A 20174-nucleotide genomic window follows, 5' to 3' on the forward strand; every position below is an offset into this window, starting at 1 on the left:
ACCTTAGCCAAGACACCTTAGCCGAGACACCTTAGCCAAGACACCTTAGCCAAGACACCTTAGCCAAGACACCTTAGCCAAGACACCTTAGCCAAGACACCTTAGCCGAGACACCTTAGCCAAGACACCTTAGCCGAGACACCTTAGCCAAGACACCTTAGCCAAGACACCTTAGCCAAGACACCTTAGCCAAGACACATTAGCCAAGACACCTTAGCCAAGACACCTTAGCCAAGACACCTTAGCCAAGACACATTAGCCAAGACACATTAGCCAAGACACCTTAGCCAAGACACCTTAGCCAAGACACCTTAGCCAAGACACATTAGCCAAGACACTTTAGCCAAGACACCTTAGCCAAGACACATTAGCCAAGACACTTTGGCCAAGACACATTAGCCGAGACACATTAGCCAAGACACATTAGCCAAGACACCTTAGCAAAGACACATTAGCCAAGACACCTAAGCCAAGACACCTTAGCCAAGACACCTTAGCCAAGACACCTTAGCCAAGACACATTAGCCAAGACACCTTAGCCAAGACACCTTAGCCAAGACACCTTAGCCAAGACACCTTAGCCAAGACACCTTAGCCGAGACACCTTAGCCAAGACACCTTAGCCAAGACACCTTAGCCAAGACACCTTAGCCAAGACACCTTAGCCAAGACACCTTAGCCGAGACACATTAGCCAAGACACATTAGCCAAGACACCTTAGCCAAGACACCTTAGCCAAGACACCTTAGCCAAGACACCTTAGCCAAGGCACATTAGCCAAGACACCTTAGCCAAGACACCTTAGCCAAGACACATTAGCCAAGACACCTTAGCCAAGACACCTTAGCCAAGACACCTTAGCCAAGACACATTAGCCAAGACACTTTAGCCGAGACACATTAGCCAAGACACATTAGCCAAGACACCTTAGCCAAGACACCTTAGCCAAGACACCTTAGCCAAGACACATTAGCCGAGACACCTTAGCCAAGACACATTAGCCGAGACACATTAGCCAAGACACCTTAGCCAAGACACCTTAGCCAAGACACCTTAGCCAAGACACATTAGCCAAGACACTTTAGCCAAGACACCTTAGCCAAGACACATTAGCCAAGACACTTTGGCCAAGACACATTAGCCGAGACACATTAGCCAAGACACATTAGCCAAGACACCTTAGCAAAGACACATTAGCCGAGACACATTAGCCAAGACACCTTAGCCAAGACACCTTAGCCAAGACACTTTAGCCAAGACACATTAGCCAAGACACCTTAGCAAAGACACATTAGCCAAGACACCTAAGCCAAGACACCTTAGCCAAGACACCTTAGCCAAGACACATTAGCCAAGACACCTTAGCAAAGACACATTAGCCAAGACACCTAAGCCAAGACACCTTAGCCAAGACACCTTAGCCAAGACACCTTAGCCAAGACACATTAGCCAAGACACTTTAGCCAAGACACCTTAGCCAAGACACATTAGCCAAGACACTTTGGCCAAGACACATTAGCCGAGACACATTAACCAAGACACATTAGCCAAGACACCTTAGCAAAGACACATTAGCCAAGACACCTAAGCCAAGACACCTTAGCCAAGACACCTTAGCCAAGACACCTTAGCCAAGACACCTTAGCCAAGACACATTAGCCAAGACACCTTAGCCAAGACACCTTAGCCAAGACACCTTAGCCAAGACACCTTAGCCAAGACACCTTAGCCGAGACACCTTAGCCAAGACACCTTAGCCAAGACACCTTAGCCAAGACACCTTAGCCAAGACACCTTAGCCAAGACACCTTAGCCGAGACACATTAGCCAAGACACATTAGCCAAGACACCTTAGCCAAGACACATTAGCCAAGACACATTAGCCAAGACACCTTAGCCAAGACACCTTAGCCAAGACACATTAGCCAAGACACTTTAGCCGAGACACATTAGCCAAGACACATTAGCCAAGACACCTTAGCCAAGACACATTAGCCAAGACACTTTAGCCAAGACACCTTAGCCGAGACACATTAGCCAGTACACCTTAGCCAAGACACCTTAACCAAGACACCTTAGCCAAGACACCTTAGCCAAGACACCTTAGCCAAGACACATTAGCCAAGACACTTTAGCCAAGACACCTTAGCCAAGACACATTAGCCAAGACACTTTGGCCAAGACACATTAGCCGAGACACATTAGCCAAGACACATTAGCCAAGACACCTTAGCAAAGACACATTAGCCAAGACACCTAAGCCAAGACACCTTAGCCAAGACACCTTAGCCAAGACACCTTAGCCAAGACACCTTAGCCAAGACACATTAGCCAAGACACCTTAGCCAAGACACCTTAGCCAAGACACCTTAGCCAAGACACCTTAGCCGAGACACCTTAGCCAAGACACCTTAGCCAAGACACCTTAGCCAAGACACCTTAGCCAAGACACCTTAGCCGAGACACATTAGCCAAGACACATTAGCCAAGACACCTTAGCCAAGACACCTTAGCCAAGACACCTTAGCCAAGACACATTAGCCAAGACACCTTAGCCAAGACACCTTAGCCAAGACACATTAGCCAAGACACCTTAGCCAAGACACCTTAGCCAAGACACCTTAGCCAAGACACATTAGCCAAGACACTTTAGCCGAGACACATTAGCCAAGACACATTAGCCAAGACACCTTAGCCAAGACACCTTAGCCAAGACACCTTAGCCAAGACACCTTAGCCAAGACACATTAGCCAAGACACTTTAGCCAAGACACCTTAGCCGAGACACATTAGCCAGTACACCTTAGCCAAGACACCTTAACCAAGACACCTTAGCCAAGACACCTTAGCCAAGACACATTAGCCAAGACACCTTAGCCAAGACACATTAGCCAAGACACATTAGCCAAGACACCTTAGCCAAGACACCTTAGCCAAGACACCTTAGCCAAGACACATTAGCCAAGACACTTTAGCCAAGACACCTTAGCCAAGACACATTAGCCGAGACACATTAGCCAAGACACCTTAGCCAAGACACATTAGCCAAGACACCTTAGCCAAGACACCTTAGCCAAGACACATTAGCCAAGACACCTTAGCCAAGACACCTTAGCCAAGACACATTAGCCAAGACACCTTAGCCAAGACACCTTAGCAGAGACACCTTAGCCAAGACACATTAGCCAAGACACTTTAGCCAAGACACCTTAGCCAAGACACCTTAGCCAAGACACATTAGCCAAGACACATTAGCCAAGACACTTTAGCCAAGACACATTAGCCAAGACACTTTAGCCAAGACACCTTAGCCGAGACACATTAGCCAAGACACATTAGCCAAGACACCTTAGCCAAGACACCTTAGCCAAGACACCTTAGCCGAGACACATTAGCCAAGACACCTTAGCCAAGACACCTTAGCCAAGACACCTTAGCCAAGACACCTTAGCCAAGACACCTTAGCCGAGACACATTAGCCAAGACACATTAGCCAAGACACCTTAGCCAAGACACCTTAGCCAAGACACCTTAGCCAAGACACATTAGCCAAGACACCTTAGCCAAGACACCTTAGGAAAGACACATTAGCCAAGACACCTTAGCCAAGACACCTTAGCCAAGACACCTTAGCCAAGACACATTAGCCAAGACACTTTAGCCGAGACACATTAGCCAAGACACATTAGCCAAGACACCTTAGCCAAGACACCTTAGCCAAGACACCTTAGCCAAGACACCTTAGCCAAGAAACATTAGAAAAGACACTTTAGCCAAGACACCTTAGCCGAGACACATTAGCCAAGACACCTTAGCCAAGACACCTTAGCCAAGACACCTTAGCCAAGACACCTTAGCCAAGACACCTTAGCCAAGACACCTTAGCCAAGACACCTTAGCCGAGACACCTTAGCCAAGACACCTTAGCCGAGACACCTTAGCCAAGACACATTAGCCGAGACACATTAGCCAAGACACCTTAGCCAAGACACCTTAGCCAAGACACCTTAGCCAAGACACCTTAACCAAGACACCTTAGGAAAGACACATTAGCCAAGACACCTTAGCCAAGACACCTTAGCCAAGACACTTTAGCCAAGACACCTTAGCCAAGACACATTAGCCAAGACACCTTAGCCAAGACACCTTAGGAAAGACACATTAGCCAAGACACCTTAGCCAAGACACCTTAGCCAAGACACTTTAGCCAAGACACCTTAGCCAAGACACATTAGCCGAGACACATTAGCCAAGACACCTTAGCCAAGACACATTAGCCAAGACACCTTAGCCAAGACACCTTAGCCAAGACACATTAGCCAAGACACCTTAGCCAAGACACCTTAGCCAAGACACATTAGCCAAGACACCTTAGCCAAGACACCTTAGCCAAGACACCTTAGCCAAGACACCTTAGCCAAGACACCTTAGCCAAGACACATTAGCCAAGACACCTTAGCCAAGACACCTTAGCCAAGACACCTTAGCCAAGACACCTTAGCCGAGACACCTTAGCCAAGACACCTTAGCCAAGACACCTTAGCCAAGACACCTTAGCCAAGACACCTTAGCCAAGACACCTTAGCCAAGACACCTTAGCCAAGACACATTAGCCAAGACACCTTAGCCAAGACACCTTAGCCAAGACACCTTAGCCAAGACACCTTAGCCAAGACACATTAGCCAAGACACCTTAGCCAAGACACATTAGCCACGACACCTTAGCCAAGACACCTTAGCCAAGACACCTTAGCCAAGACACCTTAGCCAAGACACCTTAGCCAAGACACCTTAGCCAAGACACATTAGCCAAGCCACCTTAGCCAAGACACCTTAGCCAAGACACCTTAGCCGAGACACATTAGCCAAGACACATTAGCCAAGACACCTTAGCCAAGACACATTAGCCAAGACACCTTAGCCGAGACACATTAGCCAAGACACCTTAGCCAAGACACCTTAGCCAAGACACCTTAGCCAAGACACCTTAGCCAAGACACCTTAGCCAAGACACCTTAGCCGAGACACCTTAGCCAAGACACCTTAGCCGAGACACCTTAGCCAAGACACATTAGCCGAGACACATTAGCCAAGACACCTTAGCCAAGACACCTTAGCCAAGACACCTTAGCCAAGACACCTTAGCCAAGACACATTAGCCAAGACACTTTAGCCAAGACACCTTAGCCAAGACACATTAGCCAAGACACTTTGGCCAAGACACATTAGCCGAGACACATTAGCCAAGACACATTAGCCAAGACACCTTAGCAAAGACACATTAGCCAAGACACCTAAGCCAAGACACCTTAGCCAAGACACCTTAGCCAAGACACATTAGCCGAGACACCTTAGCCAAGACACATTAGCCAAGACACATTATCCAAGACACATTAGCCAAGACACTTTAGCCAAGACACCTTAGCCGAGACACATTAGCCAGTACACCTTAGCCAAGACACCTTAACCAAGACACCTTAGCCAAGACACCTTAGCCAAGACACATTAGCCAAGACACCTTAGCCAAGACACATTAGCCAAGACACATTAGCCAAGACACCTTAGCCAAGACACCTTAGCCAAGACACCTTAGCCAAGACACCTTAGCCAAGACACCTTAGCCAAGACACCTTAGCCAAGACACCTTAGCCAAGACACCTTAGCCAAGACACCTTAGCCAAGACACATTAGCCAAGACACTTTAGCCAAGACACCTTAGCCGAGACACATTAGCCAGTACACCTTAGCCAAGACACCTTAACCAAGACACCTTAGCCAAGACACCTTAGCCAAGACACCTTAGCCAAGACACATTAGCCAAGACACATTAGCCAAGACACCTTAGCCAAGACAAATTAGCCAAGACACCTTAGCCGAGACACATTAGCCAAGACACTTTAGCCGAGACACATTAGCCAAGACACATTAGCCAAGACACCTTAGCCAAGACACCATAGCCAAGACACATTAGCCAAGACACTTTAGCCAAGACACCTTAGCCGAGACACATTAGCCAGTACACCTTAGCCAAGACACCTTAACCAAGACACCTTAGCCAAGACACCTTAGCCAAGACACATTAGCCAAGACACCTTAGCCAAGACACCTTAGCCGAGACACATTAGCCAAGACACCTTAGCCAAGACACCTTAGCCGAGACACATTAGCCAAGACACCTTAGCCAAGACACCTTAGCCGAGACACATTAGCCAAGACACCTTAGCCAAGACACCTTAGCCAAGACACCTTAGCCAAGACACCTTAGCCAAGACACCTTAGCCAAGACACCTTAGCCAAGACACCTTAGCCGAGACACCTTAGCCAAGACACCTTAGCCGAGACACCTTAGCCAAGACACATTAGCCGAGACACATTAGCCAAGACACCTTAGCCAAGACACCTTAGCCAAGACACCTTAGCCAAGACACCTTAGCCAAGACACATTAGCCAAGACACTTTAGCCAAGACACCTTAGCCAAGACACATTAGCCAAGACACTTTGGCCAAGACACATTAGCCGAGACACATTAGCCAAGACACATTAGCCAAGACACCTTAGCAAAGACACATTAGCCAAGACACCTAAGCCAAGACACCTTAGCCAAGACACCTTAGCCAAGACACCTTAGCCAAGACACCTTAGCCAAGACACATTAGCCAAGACACCTTAGCCAAGACACCTTAGCCAAGACACCTTAGCCAAGACACCTTAGCCAAGACACCTTAGCCAAGACACCTTATCCAAGACACCTTAGCCAAGACACCTTAGCCAAGACACCTTAGCCAAGACACCTTAGCCGAGACACATTAGCCAAGACACATTAGCCAAGACACCTTAGCCAAGACACCTTAGCCAAGACACCTTAGCCAAGACACATTAGCCAAGACACCTTAGCCAAGACACCTTAGCCAAGACACATTAGCCAAGACACCTTAGCCAAGACACCTTAGCCAAGACACCTTAGCCAAGACACATTAGCCAAGACACTTTAGCCGAGACACATTAGCCAAGACACATTAGCCAAGACACCTTAGCCAAGACACCTTAGCCAAGACACCTTAGCCAAGACACATTAGCCAAGACACTTTAGCCAAGACACCTTAGCCGAGACACATTAGCCAGTACACCTTAGCCAAGACACCTTAACCAAGACACCTTAGCCAAGACACCTTAGCCAAGACACATTAGCCAAGACACCTTAGCCGAGACACATTAGCCAAGACACATTAGCCAAGACACCTTAGCCAAGACACCTTAGCCAAGACACCTTAGCCAAGACACATTAGCCAAGACACTTTAGCCAAGACACCTTAGCCAAGACACATTAGCCGAGACACATTAGCCAAGACACCTTAGCCAAGACACATTAGCCAAGACACCTTAGCCAAGACACCTTAGCCAAGACACATTAGCCAAGACACCTTAGCCAAGACACCTTAGCCAAGACACATAAGCCAAGACACCTTAGCCAAGACACCTTAGCAGAGACACCTTAGCCAAGACACATTAGCCAAGACACTTTAGCCAAGACACCTTAGCCAAGACACCTTAGCCAAGACACCTTAGCCAAGACACATTAGCCAAGACACTTTAGCCAAGACACCTTAGCCAAGACACATTAGCCAAGACACATTAGCCAGTACACCTTAGCCAAGACACCTTAACCAAGACACTTTAGCCAAGACACCTTAGCCGAGACACATTAGCCAGTACACCTTAGCCAAGACACCTTAACCAAGACACCTTAGCCAAGACACCTTAGCCAAGACACCTAAGCCAAGACACCTTAGCCAAGACACCTTAGCCAAGACACCTTAGCCAAGACACATTAGCCAAGACACCTTAGCCAAGACACCTTAGCCAAGACACCTTAGCCAAGACACCTTAGCCAAGACACCTTAGCCGAGACACCTTAGCCAAGACACCTTAGCCAAGACACCTTAGCCAAGACACCTTAGCCAAGACACCTTAGCCAAGACACCTTAGCCGAGACACCTTAGCCAAGACACCTTAGCCGAGACACCTTAGCCAAGACACCTTAGCCAAGACACCTTAGCCAAGACACCTTAGCCAAGACACATTAGCCAAGACACCTTAGCCAAGACACCTTAGCCAAGACACCTTAGCCAAGACACATTAGCCAAGACACATTAGCCAAGACACCTTAGCCAAGACACCTTAGCCAAGACACCTTAGCCAAGACACATTAGCCAAGACACTTTAGCCAAGACACCTTAGCCAAGACACATTAGCCAAGACACTTTGGCCAAGACACATTAGCCGAGACACATTAGCCAAGACACATTAGCCAAGACACCTTAGCAAAGACACATTAGCCAAGACACCTAAGCCAAGACACCTTAGCCAAGACACCTTAGCCAAGACACCTTAGCCAAGACACATTAGCCAAGACACCTTAGCCAAGACACCTTAGCCAAGACACCTTAGCCAAGACACCTTAGCCAAGACACCTTAGCCGAGACACCTTAGCCAAGACACCTTAGCCAAGACACCTTAGCCAAGACACCTTAGCCAAGACACCTTAGCCAAGACACCTTAGCCGAGACACATTAGCCAAGACACATTAGCCAAGACACCTTAGCCAAGACACCTTAGCCAAGACACCTTAGCCAAGACACCTTAGCCAAGGCACATTAGCCAAGACACCTTAGCCAAGACACCTTAGCCAAGACACATTAGCCAAGACACCTTAGCCAAGACACCTTAGCCAAGACACCTTAGCCAAGACACATTAGCCAAGACACTTTAGCCGAGACACATTAGCCAAGACACATTAGCCAAGACACCTTAGCCAAGACACCTTAGCCAAGACACCTTAGCCAAGACACATTAGCCGAGACACCTTAGCCAAGACACATTAGCCGAGACACATTAGCCAAGACACCTTAGCCAAGACACCTTAGCCAAGACACCTTAGCCAAGACACATTAGCCAAGACACTTTAGCCAAGACACCTTAGCCAAGACACATTAGCCAAGACACTTTGGCCAAGACACATTAGCCGAGACACATTAGCCAAGACACATTAGCCAAGACACCTTAGCAAAGACACATTAGCCGAGACACATTAGCCAAGACACCTTAGCCAAGACACCTTAGCCAAGACACTTTAGCCAAGACACATTAGCCAAGACACCTTAGCAAAGACACATTAGCCAAGACACCTAAGCCAAGACACCTTAGCCAAGACACCTTAGCCAAGACACATTAGCCAAGACACCTTAGCAAAGACACATTAGCCAAGACACCTAAGCCAAGACACCTTAGCCAAGACACCTTAGCCAAGACACCTTAGCCAAGACACATTAGCCAAGACACTTTAGCCAAGACACCTTAGCCAAGACACATTAGCCAAGACACTTTGGCCAAGACACATTAGCCGAGACACATTAGCCAAGACACATTAGCCAAGACACCTTAGCAAAGACACATTAGCCAAGACACCTAAGCCAAGACACCTTAGCCAAGACACCTTAGCCAAGACACCTTAGCCAAGACACCTTAGCCAAGACACCTTAGCCAAGACACATTAGCCAAGACACCTTAGCCAAGACACCTTAGCCAAGACACCTTAGCCAAGACACCTTAGCCAAGACACCTTAGCCGAGACACCTTAGCCAAGACACCTTAGCCAAGACACCTTAGCCAAGACACCTTAGCCAAGACACCTTAGCCAAGACACCTTAGCCGAGACACATTAGCCAAGACACATTAGCCAAGACACCTTAGCCAAGACACATTAGCCAAGACACATTAGCCAAGACACCTTAGCCAAGACACCTTAGCCAAGACACATTAGCCAAGACACTTTAGCCGAGACACATTAGCCAAGACACATTAGCCAAGACACCTTAGCCAAGACACCTTAGCCAAGACACCTTAGCCAAGACACCTTAGCCAAGACACATTAGCCAAGACACTTTAGCCAAGACACCTTAGCCGAGACACATTAGCCAGTACACCTTAGCCAAGACACCTTAACCAAGACACCTTAGCCAAGACACCTTAGCCAAGACACCTTAGCCAAGACACATTAGCCAAGACACTTTAGCCAAGACACCTTAGCCAAGACACATTAGCCAAGACACTTTGGCCAAGACACATTAGCCGAGACACATTAGCCAAGACACATTAGCCAAGACACCTTAGCAAAGACACATTAGCCAAGACACCTAAGCCAAGACACCTTAGCCAAGACACCTTAGCCAAGACACCTTAGCCAAGACACCTTAGCCAAGACACCTTAGCCAAGACACATTAGCCAAGACACCTTAGCCAAGACACCTTAGCCAAGACACCTTAGCCAAGACACCTTAGCCAAGACACCTTAGCCGAGACACCTTAGCCAAGACACCTTAGCCAAGACACCTTAGCCAAGACACCTTAGCCAAGACACCTTAGCCGAGACACATTAGCCAAGACACATTAGCCAAGACACCTTAGCCAAGACACCTTAGCCAAGACACCTTAGCCAAGACACATTAGCCAAGACACCTTAGCCAAGACACCTTAGCCAAGACACATTAGCCAAGACACCTTAGCCAAGACACCTTAGCCAAGACACCTTAGCCAAGACACATTAGCCAAGACACTTTAGCCGAGACACATTAGCCAAGACACATTAGCCAAGACACCTTAGCCAAGACACCTTAGCCAAGACACCTTAGCCAAGACACCTTAGCCAAGACACATTAGCCAAGACACTTTAGCCAAGACACCTTAGCCGAGACACATTAGCCAGTACACCTTAGCCAAGACACCTTAACCAAGACACCTTAGCCAAGACACCTTAGCCAAGACACATTAGCCAAGACACCTTAGCCAAGACACATTAGCCAAGACACATTAGCCAAGACACCTTAGCCAAGACACCTTAGCCAAGACACCTTAGCCAAGACACATTAGCCAAGACACTTTAGCCAAGACACCTTAGCCAAGACACATTAGCCGAGACACATTAGCCAAGACACCTTAGCCAAGACACATTAGCCAAGACACCTTAGCCACGACACCTTAGCCAAGACACATTAGCCAAGACACCTTAGCCAAGACACCTTAGCCAAGACACATTAGCCAAGACACCTTAGCCAAGACACCTTAGCAGAGACACCTTAGCCAAGACACATTAGCCAAGACACTTTAGCCAAGACACCTTAGCCAAGACACCTTAGCCAAGACACATTAGCCAAGACACATTAGCCAAGACACTTTAGCCAAGACACATTAGCCAAGACACTTTAGCCAAGACACCTTAGCCGAGACACATTAGCCAAGACACATTAGCCAAGACACCTTAGCCAAGACACCTTAGCCAAGACACCTTAGCCGAGACACATTAGCCAAGACACCTTAGCCAAGACACCTTAGCCAAGACACCTTAGCCAAGACACCTTAGCCAAGACACCTTAGCCGAGACACATTAGCCAAGACACATTAGCCAAGACACCTTAGCCAAGACACCTTAGCCAAGACACCTTAGCCAAGACACATTAGCCAAGACACCTTAGCCAAGACACCTTAGGAAAGACACATTAGCCAAGACACCTTAGCCAAGACACCTTAGCCAAGACACCTTAGCCAAGACACATTAGCCAAGACACTTTAGCCGAGACACATTAGCCAAGACACATTAGCCAAGACACCTTAGCCAAGACACCTTAGCCAAGACACCTTAGCCAAGACACCTTAGCCAAGAAACATTAGAAAAGACACTTTAGCCAAGACACCTTAGCCGAGACACATTAGCCAAGACACCTTAGCCAAGACACCTTAGCCGAGACACATTAGCCAAGACACCTTAGCCAAGACACCTTAGCCAAGACACATTAGCCAAGACACCTTAGCCAAGACACCTTAGGAAAGACACATTAGCCAAGACACATTAGCCAAGACACCTTAGCCAAGACACCTTAGCCAAGACACTTTAGCCAAGACACCTTAGCCAAGACACATTAGCCGAGACACATTAGCCAAGACACCTTAGCCAAGACACATTAGCCAAGACACCTTAGCCAAGACACCTTAGCCAAGACACATTAGCCAAGACACCTTAGCCAAGACACCTTAGCCAAGACACATTAGCCAAGACACCTTAGCCAAGACACCTTAGCCAAGACACCTTAGCCAAGACATCTTAGCCAAGACACATTAGCCAAGACACCTTAGCCAAGACACCTTAGCCAAGACACCTTAGCCAAGACACCTTAGCCGAGACACCTTAGCCAAGACACATTAGCCAAGACACCTTAGCCAAGACACCTTAGCCAAGACACCTTAGCCAAGACACCTTAGCCAAGACACCTTAGCCAAGACACATTAGCCAAGACACCTTAGCCAAGACACCTTAGCCAAGACACCTTAGCCAAGACACCTTAGCCAAGACACATTAGCCAAGACACCTTAGCCAAGACACATTAGCCAAGACACCTTAGCCAAGACACCTTAGCCAAGACACCTTAGCCAAGACACCTTAGCCAAGACACCTTAGCCAAGACACCTTAGCCAAGACACCTTAGCCGAGACACCTTAGCCAAGACACATTAGCCAAGACACCTTAGCCAAGACACCTTAGCCAAGACACCTTAGCCAAGACACCTTAGCCAAGACACATTAGCCAAGCCACCTTAGCCAAGACACCTTAGCCAAGACACCTTAGCCGAGACACATTAGCCAAGACACATTAGCCAAGACACCTTAGCCAAGACACATTAGCCAAGACACCTTAGCCGAGACACATTAGCCAAGACACCTTAGCCAAGACACCTTAGCCAAGACACATTAGCCAAGACACCTTAGCCAAGACACATTAGCCAAGACACCTTAGCCAAGACACCTTAGCCAAGACACATTAGCCAAGACACCTTAGCCAAGACACCTTAGCCAAGACACATTAGCCAAGACACCTTAGCCAAGACACCTTAGCCAAGACACCTTAGCCGAGACACCTTAGCCAAGACACATTAGCCAAGACACCTTAGCCAAGACACCTTAGCCAAGACACCTTAGCCAAGACACCTTAGCCAAGACACCTTAGCCAAGACACATTAGCCAAGCCACCTTAGCCAAGACACCTTAGCCAAGACACCTTAGCCGAGACACATTAGCCAAGACACATTAGCCAAGACACCTTAGCCAAGACACATTAGCCAAGACACCTTAGCCGAGACACATTAGCCAAGACACATTAGCCAAGACACCTTAGCCAAGACACATTAGCCAAGACACCTTAGCCAAGACACCTTAGCCAAGACACATTAGCCAAGACACCTTAGCCAAGACACCTTAGCCAAGACACATTAGCCAAGACACCTTAGCCAAGACACCTTAGCCAAGACACATTAGCCAAGACACATTAGCCAAGACACCTTAGCCAAGACACCTTAGCCAAGACACCTTAGCCAAGACACATTAGCCAAGACACATTAGCCAAGACACCTTAGCCAAGACACCTTAGCCAAGACACCTTAGCCAAGACACATTAGCCAAGACACCTTAGCCAAGACACATTAACCAAGACACCTTAGCCAAGACACCTTAGCCAAGACACATTAGCCAAGACACCTTAGCCAAGACACCTTAGCCAAGACACATTAGCCAAGACACCTTAGCCAAGACACCTTAGCCAAGACACCTTAGCCAAGACACATTAGCCAAGACACCTTAGCCAAGACACATTAGCCAAGACACCTTAGCCAAGACACCTTAGCCAAGACACATTAGCCAAGACACCTTAGCCGAGACACATTAGCCAAGACACCTTAGCCAAGACACCTTATCCAAGACACCTTTCCCAAGACACCTTAGCCAAGACACCTTAGCCAAGACACATTAGCCAAGACACCTTAGCCAAGACACCTTAGCCAAGACACCTTAGCCAAGACACCTTAGCCAAGACACCTTAGCCAAGACACCTTAGCCAAGACACCTTAGCCAAGACACCTTAGCCAAGACACCTTAGCCAAGACACCTTAGCCAAGACACATTAGCCAAGCCACCTTAGCCAAGACACCTTAGCCAAGACACCTTAGCCAAGACACCTTAGCCAAGACACATTAGCCAAGCCACCTTAGCCAAGACACCTTAGCCAAGACACCTTAGCCGAGACACATTAGCCAAGACACATTAGCCAAGACACCTTAGCCAAGACACATTAGCCAAGACACCTTAGCCGAGACACATTAGCCAAGACACCTTAGCCAAGACACCTTAGCCAAGACACATTAGCCAAGACACCTTAGCCAAGACACATTAGCCAAGACACCTTAGCCAAGACACCTTAGCCAAGACACATTAGCCAAGACACCTTAGCCAAGACACCTTAGCCAAGACACATTAGCCAAGACACCTTAGCCAAGACACCTTAGCCAAGACACCTTAGCCGAGACACCTTAGCCAAGACACATTAGCCAAGACACCTTAGCCAAGACACCTTAGCCAAGACACCTTAGCCAAGACACCTTAGCCAAGACACCTTAGCCAAGACACATTAGCCAAGCCACCTTAGCCAAGACACCTTAGCCAAGACACCTTAGCCGAGACACATTAGCCAAGACACATTAGCCAAGACACCTTAGCCAAGACACATTAGCCAAGACACCTTAGCCGAGACACATTAGCCAAGACACATTAGCCAAGACACCTTAGCCAAGACACATTAGCCAAGACACCTTAGCCAAGACACCTTAGCCAAGACACATTAGCCAAGACACCTTAGCCAAGACACCTTAGCCAAGACACATTAGCCAAGACACCTTAGCCAAGACACCTTAGCCAAGACACATTAGCCAAGACACATTAGCCAAGACACCTTAGCCAAGACACCTTAGCCAAGACACCTTAGCCAAGACACATTAGCCAAGACACATTAGCCAAGACACCTTAGCCAAGACACCTTAGCCAAGACACCTTAGCCAAGACACATTAGCCAAGACACCTTAGCCAAGACACATTAACCAAGACACCTTAGCCAAGACACCTTAGCCAAGACACATTAGCCAAGACACCTTAGCCAAGACACCTTAGCCAAGACACATTAGCCAAGACACCTTAGCCAAGACACCTTAGCCAAGACACCTTAGCCAAGACACATTAGCCAAGACACCTTAGCCAAGACACATTAGCCAAGACACCTTAGCCAAGACACCTTAGCCAAGACACATTAGCCAAGACACCTTAGCCGAGACACATTAGCCAAGACACCTTAGCCAAGACACCTTATCCAAGACACCTTTCCCAAGACACCTTAGCCAAGACACCTTAGCCAAGACACATTAGCCAAGACACCTTAGCCAAGACACCTTAGCCAAGACACCTTAGCCAAGACACCTTAGCCAAGACACCTTAGCCAAGACACATTAGCCAAGACACCTTAGCCAAGCCACCTTAGCCAAGACACATTAGCCAAGACCCATTAGCCAAGACACCTTAGCCAAGACACATTAGCCAAGACACCTTAGCCAAGACACCTTAGCCGAGACACATTAGCCAAGACACCTTAGCCAAGACACCTTAGCCGAGACACATTAGCCAAGACACATTAGCCAAGACACCTTAGCCAAGACACCTTAGCCAAGACACATTAGCCAAGACACCTTAGCCAAGACACATTAGCCAAGACACCTTAGCCAAGACACCTTAGCCAAGACACCTTAGCCGAGACACATTAGCCAAGACACATTAGCCAAGACACATTAGCCAAGACACCTTAGCCAAGACACCTTAGCCAAGACACATTAGCCAAGACACCTTAGCCAAGACACCTTAGCCGAGACACATTAGCCAAGACACATTAGCCAAGACACCTTAGCCAAGACACATTAGCCAAGACACCTTAGCCAAGACACCTTAGCCAAGACACATTAGCCAAGACACCTTAGCCAAGACACCTTAGCCAAGACACATTAGCCAAGACACCTCAGCCAAGACACCTTAGCCAAGACACCTTAGCCAAGACACATTAGCCAAGACACCTTAGCCAAGACACATTAGCCAAGACACCTTAGCCAAGACACCTTAGCCAAGACACATTAGCCAAGACACCTTAGCCGAGACACATTAGCCAAGACACCTTAGCCAAGACACCTTATCCAAGACTTCTTAGCCAAGACACCTTAGCCAAGACACCTTAGCCGAGACACATTAGCCAAGACACCTTAGCCAAGACACCTTAGCCAAGACACCTTAGCCAAGACACATTAGCCAAGACACCTTAGCCGAGACACATTAGCCAAGACACTTTAGCCAAGACACCTTAGCCGAGACACATTAGCCAAGACACCTTAGCCAAGACACCTTAGCCAAGACACCTTAGCCGAGACACATTAGCCAAGACACCTTAGCCAAGACACCTCAGCCAAGACACCTTAGCCAAGACACATTAGCCAAGACACCTTAGCCAAGACACCTTAGCCAAGACACATTAGCCAAGACACCTTAGCCAAGACACCTTAGCCAAGACACCTTAGCCAAGACACCTTAGCCAAGACACATTAGCCAAGACACTTTAGCCGAGACACAATAGCCAAGAAACTTTAGCCAAGACACCTTAGCCGAGACACATTAGCCAAGACACCTAAGCCAAGACACTTTAGCCAAGATACATTAGCCAAGACACCTTAGCCAAGACACCTTAGCCGAGACACATTAGCCAAGACACCTTAGCCAAGACACCTTAGCCAAGACACATTAGCCGAGACACATTAGCCAAGACACCTTAGCCAAGACACCTTAGCCAAGACACCTTAGCCAAGACACCTTAGCCAAGACACATTAGCCAAGACACCTTAGCCAAGACACATTAGCCAAGACACCTTAGCCAAGACACCTTAGCCAAGACACCTTAGCCAAGACACATTAGCCAAGACACCTTAGCCAAGACACCTTAGCCAAGACACCTTAGCCAAGACACATTAGCCAAGACACCTTAGCCGAGACACATTAGCCAAGAAACTTTAGCCAAGACACCTTAGCCGAGACACATTAGCCAAGACACCTTAGCCAAGACACCTTAGCCAAGACACCTTAGCCAAGACACCTTAGCCAAGACACCTTAGCCAAGACACATTAGCCAAGACACATTAGCCGAGACACATTAGCCAAGACACCTTAGCCAAGACACCTTAGCCAAGACACCTTAGCCAAGACACCTTAGCCAAGACACCTTAGCCAAGACACCTTAGCCAAGACACCTTAGCCGAGACACATTAGCCAAGACACCTTAGCCAAGACACCTTAGCCAAGACACATTAGCCAAGACACCTTAGCCAAGACACCTTAGCCAAGACACATTAGCCGAGACACATTAGCCAAAACACATTAGCCAAGACACCTTAGCCAAGACACCTTAGCCAAGACACCTTAGCCAAGACACCTTAGCCAAGACACATTAGCCAAGACACCTTAGCCAAGACACCTTAGCCAAGACACCTTAGCCGAGACACATTAGCCAAGACACCTTAGCCAAGACACATTAGCCAAGACACCTTAGCCAAGACACATTCGAAGAGACACATTAGCCAAGACACCTTAGCCAAGACACCTTAGCCGAGACACATTAGCCAAGACACTTTAGCCAAGACACCTTAGCCGAGACACATTAGCCAAGACACCTTAGCCAAGACACCTTAGCCAAGACACGTTAGCCGAGACACATTAGCCAAGACACCTTAGCCAAGACACCTGAGCCAAGACACCTTAGCCAAGACACATTAGCCAAGACACCTTAGCCAAGACACCTCAGCCAAGACACATTAGCCAAGACACCTTAGCCAAGACACATTAGCCAAGACACCTTAGCCAAGACACCTTAGCCAAGACACCTTAGCCAAGACACATTAGCCAAGACACCTTAGCCAAGACACCTTAGCCAAGACACCTTAGCCAAGACACATTCGAAGAGACACATTAGCCAAGACACCTTAGCCAAGACACCTTAGCCAAGACACCTTAGCCAAGACACATTAGCCAAGACACTTTAGCCAAGACACCTTAGCCGAGACACATTAGCCAAGACACCTTAGCCAAGACACCTTAGCCAAGACACCTTAGCCGAGACACATTAGCCAAGACACCTTAGCCAAGACACCTGAGCCAAGACACCTTAGCCAAGACACATTAGCCAAGACACCTTAGCCAAGACACATTAGCCAAGACACCTTAGCCAAGACACATTAGCCAAGACACCTTAGCCAAGACACCTTAGCCAAAACACATTAGCCGAGACACATTAGCCAAAACACATTAGCCAAGACACCTTAGCCAAGACACCTTAGCCAAGACACCTTAGCCAAGACACCTTAGCCAAGACACATTAGCCAAGACACCTTAGCCAAGACACCTTAGCCAAGACACCTTAGCCGAGACACATTAGCCAAGACACCTTAGCCAAGACACATTAGCCAAGACACCTTAGCCAAGACACCTTAGCCAAGACACCTTAGCCAAGACACATTAGCCAAGACATCTTAGCCAAGACACATTAGCCAAGACACCTTAGCCAAGACACATTAGCCAAGACACCTTAGCCGAGACACATTAGCCAAGAAACTTTAGCCAAGACACCTTAGCCGAGACACATTAGCCAAGACACCTTAGCCAAGACACCTTAGCCAAGACACCTTAGCCAAGACACCTTAGCCAAGACACCTTAGCCAAGACACATTAGCCAAGACACATTAGCCGAGACACCTAAGCCAAGACACCTTAGCCAAGACACATTAGCCAAGACACCTTAGCCAAGACACCTCAGCCAAGACACCTTAGCCAAGACACCTTAGCCAAGACACATTAGCCAAGACACCTTAGCCAAGACACATTAGCCAAGACACCTTAGCCAAGACACCTTAGCCAAGACACCTTAGCCAAGACACATTAGCCAAGACACCTTAGCCAAGACACCTTAGCCAAGACACCTTAGCCAAGACACATTAGCCAAGACACCTTAGCCGAGACACATTAGCCAAGAAACTTTAGCCAAGACACCTTAGCCGAGACACATTAGCCAAGACACCTTATCCAAGACACCTTAGCCAAGACACCTTAGCCAAGACACCTTAGCCAAGACACCTTAGCCAAGACACATTAGCCAAGACACATTAGCCGAGACACATTAGCCAAGACACCTTAGCCAAGACACCTTAGCCAAGACACCTTAGCCAAGACACCTTAGCCAAGACACCTTAGCCAAGAAACCTTAGCCAAGACACCTTAGCCGAGACACATTAGCCAAGACACCTTAGCCAAGACACCTTAGCCAAGACACATTAGCCAAGACACCTTAGCCAAGACACCTTAGCCAAGACACATTAGCCGAGACACATTAGCCAAAACACATTAGCCAAGACACCTTAGCCAAGACACCTTAGCCAAGACACCTTAGCCAAGACACCTTAGCCAAGACACATTAGCCAAGACACCTTAGCCAAGACACCTTAGCCAAGACACCTTAGCCGAGACACATTAGCCAAGACACCTTAGCCAAGACACATTAGCCAAGACACCTTAGCCAAGACACCTTAGCCAAGACACCTTAGCCAAGACACATTAGCCAAGACATCTTAGCCAAGACACATTAGCCAAGACACCTTAGCCGAGACACCTTAGCCAAGACACCTTAGCCAAGACACCTTAGCCAAGACACCTTAGCCGAGACACATTAGCCAAGACACCTTAGCCAAGACACCTTAGCCAAGACACCTTAGCCAAGACACCTTAGCCAAGACACCTTAGCCCAGACACCTTAGCCGAGACACATTAGCCAAGACACCTAAGCCAAAACACTTTAGCCAAGATACATTAGCCAAGACACCTTAGCCAAGACACCTTAGCCGAGACACATTAGCCAAGACACCTTAGCCAAGACACCTTAGCCAAGACACCTTAGCCAAGACACATTAGCCAAGACACCTTAGCCGAGACACATTAGCCAAGACACTTTAGCCAAGACACCTTAGCCGAGACACATTAGCCAAGACACCTTAGCCAAGACACCTTAGCCAAGACACCTTAGCCGAGACACATTAGCCAAGACACCTTAGCCAAGACACCTCAGCCAAGACACCTTAGGCAAGACACATTAGCCAAGACACCTTAGCCAAGACACATTAGCCAAGACACCTTAGCCAAGACACCTTAGCCAAGACACCTTAGCCAAGAC

At 48.0% G+C, this 20174-nt stretch overlaps 1 long non-coding RNA gene across 1 annotated transcript in view; it reads right to left on the minus strand.

Moving 5' to 3' along the window:
* Nucleotides 1–1678: 1678 nt before the first annotated feature.
* The window catches only part of LOC125774458 (uncharacterized), a 58784-nt gene continuing 40288 nt past the window's right edge, over nucleotides 1679–20174 (minus strand). The window contains exon 3 of the long non-coding RNA XR_007420917.1: nucleotides 1679–2018. This is a non-coding gene — a long non-coding RNA (uncharacterized LOC125774458). The remainder of the gene's footprint in view (nucleotides 2019–20174) is intronic.

This window comes from Anopheles funestus, unplaced genomic scaffold (assembly GCF_943734845.2).
Source record: "Anopheles funestus unplaced genomic scaffold, idAnoFuneDA-416_04 scaffold_9_ctg1, whole genome shotgun sequence".
NCBI lineage: Eukaryota > Metazoa > Arthropoda > Insecta > Diptera > Culicidae > Anopheles > Anopheles funestus.